A 4,210-nucleotide genomic window follows, 5' to 3' on the forward strand; every position below is an offset into this window, starting at 1 on the left:
AAACATAGGAGAAACACTAAAGATGTAGGACTGGGCAAAGACTTTATGAATAAGACCTCAAAAGCATAGGCAACAAAAGAAAAAATAAGCAAATGGAATTATATCAACCTAAAAAGCTTCTGCACAGCAAAGGAAACAATCAACGGAGTGAAAAGACAACCGACAGAACGTCAGAAATATTTGCAAACTATGCATCCAACAAGGGATTAACATCTATAATATACAAGGAACTCAAACAACAGTAAAAAAACAGGTATCCTGATTAAAAAATGGGCAAACAAGCTGAACTGACATTTTTCAAAGGAAGTTATAAAAATGGCCAACAGACACATGGAAAAATGCTCACCATTTGCTTTACTGATCTCTGTGTGTACACCTTTTCTCTGACGTTTGAAAGTAAGTTGCAAACATCAGAATATGGAAATTCTCCTGCATCACCACCAGACCACCAATAGACCTGAAAATTTAAAAATACCCCCATGTTTATTACTTGAGATGGAATGGATCTACTATCCATTCCATCTCAAATTTCCCCAGTTGTTCCCCAAATGTCTTTTAGTGTTTATTTAGGTCTCTCTCTCTTTTTTTAAAAAAAGAGATAAAATCTTAAAGATACACCTAAAGTCTTGTCCCCATCTCTTCCTCTTTCTCCCTCCACAGAGGCAGCCACTCCTTAAATTTGAGTGTGTCCTCCTGCTGTAATTTTTTTTTCTTTTTCGTGACCGGTAAGGGGATTGCAAGCCTTGGTATGGTGTCGCCCACACCGCACTCAGCCAGTGAGTGCACCAGCCAGTCCTATATAGGATCCAAACCCGCGGCAGGAGCGTCGCTGTGCTCCCAGCGCCGCACTCTCCCGACTGCGCCACGGGGCCAGCCCAAGTTTCTATATTTTTATTACATATATCTATCTGTAAACAATACATAGTATTATTCTGTGTTTTAAAATTTTTCTTAAATGATATCATACTTGATCTACCCTTTGGCAACAAGTATTTTTTTCATGCAACATCACATTTGTAAGACTTATGTTGATACATGTAGATCCACTGCAATCATTTCAGCTGTGCATGATATTCCAGTGTGCAAATGACCAAAGGGTTTTTAACCATTCCCTTGCTAGTGGGCAATCAGATTGTTCCCATTTTTTTCTATTATCAGGTTCACAATGTCTTATTTGGAATTCCCGAATCCCAAAAGCTTTGAAAACCTAGTTTTGTTTTGTTTTGTTTTTTTCTTAGTAAGTTTAGAACAAATTCATTTGGCAGCAAAAACTGACCTGACAAGATGAGAGGCTACTTATACTCTTTATCCACTTGGTGTGAAGTCATATATTTCAGTGCATTAATGAGTCTGATTATGGGTTGCTGTCCCCAACCCCAAAGGGTCTAATATCTAATGTAGTGTAAGCATCAAATTACATTTCTACAAAACCTTCTTCTTCTTCTTCTTTTTTTTTTTTTAAAGATGACCAGTAAGGGGATCTTAACCCTTGACTTGGTGTTGTTAGTACCACACTCTCCCAAGTGAGCTAACCAGCCATCCCTATATAGGATCTGAACCTAACACCACACTCTCCCGAGTGAGCCACAGGCCGGCCCTCTACAAAACCTTCTAAATCCTGAAATACCTCTCACCTCTGGGATTTCAGGTATAAAATTGCGGACCTGTGTGATGAGCATGTGTGTATGTTTCCTGACGTATATGTGGGAGGACTACCTGGAAGTGGGATCACTCAGTACTCTACTGTACAGATCAACTGCGCTCCAAAGGGGTTGTACCTGTTCATACTCCCAGCAGCAGTGCAAGAGATCACCTCTCTCATGAACCAACACATGCACTCGTTTACTTTCTAGGAGAAGGAATAGGATTATGGATGATTATCACTTCTGAAAATACATTTTTAAAGTAAAATTCTTTAGAATAGTTCTGGATATTTTTAAAAAATTGCAAAGACAGTACGGAGAGTTCCTGTATACCTCACACCCAGTTTACCCTACTATTAACTTACTACATTACTATGGTAAATTTGTCACAATTAATGCACCAATATTGATAATTACTACTAACTAAAGTCTATGTTTTATTTCATTTCCTTCATTTTTACCTAAGTCTTTTTTCTTTTCAAGGATCCCACCCAGGACTCCAAATTTAGTCATCGTGTCTCCTTAGGCTCTTCTTGGCTATGACAGTTTCCCAGGCTTTCATTATTTTTGCTGACTGTATTAGTCCTTTATGTTGCTTATAAGAAAATACCTTCAACTGGGTGATTTACAAAGAAAACAAAATTTATTGCTTAAAGTTTCTGAGGCTGGGAAGTCCAAAGTCCTTCTGGTGGTGACAGTGACCCAGGGGTCTCACACTGCAAGATGGTGGAAGCAGACAGAACAGAGAGAGAGCAGAGAGAGAGAGAGATTCTCCTCTCTTTTTATAAAGCCCTCAGAACCACGCCCCTGACCACCATTTTTAATCCATTCACTAGGGCAGGGTCCTACAATCTAATCACCTCTTCAAGGCTCCACCTTTCAATTACAATAACAGGATTTCCTACCCTCTTAACAGTCACAGTGGGGGCTAAGTTTCTAATACACAAAACTTGGGGGACACGATTCAAACTTCAATGAGTTTTGGAGGACATAATTCAATCCACTATAATGACCTTGACAGTTGTGAGGAGTACTGGTTAGGTATTTTGTAGAATGTCCCTTAAATGGGGTTTGCCTAATGTTTTTCTCATAATTAGACTGGGGTTATTGGTTTTTGGAAGGAAGACTGTATTAATCTGTTTTTGTGTTGCTTATAATGGAATACCTGAAACTGGGTAATTTATAAAGAAAAGAAGTTTATTTTGGCTCACAAATCTGGGACAGCTGCATCTGGTGCAGGCCTCAGGCTACTTCTATTCATGGGGGAAGTAGCAGGCAGATGGTGGGTGCAAGCACATCACACAGTAAGAGGAAGCAAGACAGAGAGAGAGGGAAGGTTCTAGGGTCCTTTAAACAACCAGTTCTCGTGGGAACTAATAGAGTGAGACTCACTCACTACTCCCCTCTTCCTCCCCCCAGGTCCACCCCATAACCCAAGCTCCCAACATTGCTGAGTTGGGGATCAGATTTTGCCATGAGTTTTGGGGGGACAACATATCCAAACCCTATCAAAGACCATGGAAGAAAAGTGCCATTTTTGTCACATTATATCAAGGTAACACACCATCAACATGACTTATCACTGTTGCTGTTGACCCTGATTGCCTGGTTGGGGTCATGTTTGTAAGGTTCTTCACTATGAAGTTCCTTTTCTCCCTTTCCATACTGTCCTACTATGAAGAAAATCACTACGCACAGCCCACGCTTAAGGAATGGGGGGTCAGTCTCTAACTCTTTGAGGGCAGAGTACCTACATAAATTATTTGGAATTCTGAGCAGGAAATTTGCTCAGTCTCTTCAATTTATTTATTCAGTATGACCTATCTATACACCAGGGTACTTCAAAAAGTTCATGGAAAGATTCATATTATCTTTTAATTCTATTTTTCCACTCTCTTATATTTCCTATCTCTCATGTATCGATATATATCATCATACATATCAATATATCTATGTCTATATCAGTATGAACTCATAGATATTAATTTTGTATTTTGAGTTCTAATATTGTTGCAGTGAGTTACTGTGAACTCGCAGGGAGAGGCAGGAAACACCAAGCCTTAAGACAGAAAACAGAATTTATCAATATGCTGGCATCAGCTCAGCGGACTCTTGTCCAAAGGCTGAGCCCCAAATGCAGCGGGGCTGTTATTTTTATCTTTTAGCATTTCCGGGTTTTTGTCAGCACCACACTCTCCCAAGTGAGCCACAGGCTGGCCCTCATTTCCAGGTTTTTGCAACAGGGCAAGAGAAATGATCTTATGATCTTATGATCTTATGTGGTTAAGACTCTGTCTCAGGGTGGAAAATTGCAGCAGGGGAGAAGCAGGATGGAAAATCCCATTACAGCAGTCTGTGGCAACTGCAGTGTGAGACAAGGTAAGGGTGCAGCTGAGTTTGTATGACATCTGGGTGGGGGTCCTGGTTACAGCATAGCGTGGCACAGCATGGGTACCTAACAGCCACAGCTGGGCGGGACACAGCCAGGTAAGTTCAAGTGCCTCAATACAATACTACTTTATTTTGTTGCTCAAATTTTTCCAGGTTTGGCCATTGGAAGCTCTTTC

The sequence above is a fragment of the Galeopterus variegatus genome, unplaced genomic scaffold (genome assembly GCF_000696425.1).
Source record: "Galeopterus variegatus unplaced genomic scaffold, G_variegatus-3.0.2 Scaffold7746, whole genome shotgun sequence".
Taxonomy (NCBI): domain Eukaryota; kingdom Metazoa; phylum Chordata; class Mammalia; order Dermoptera; family Cynocephalidae; genus Galeopterus; species Galeopterus variegatus.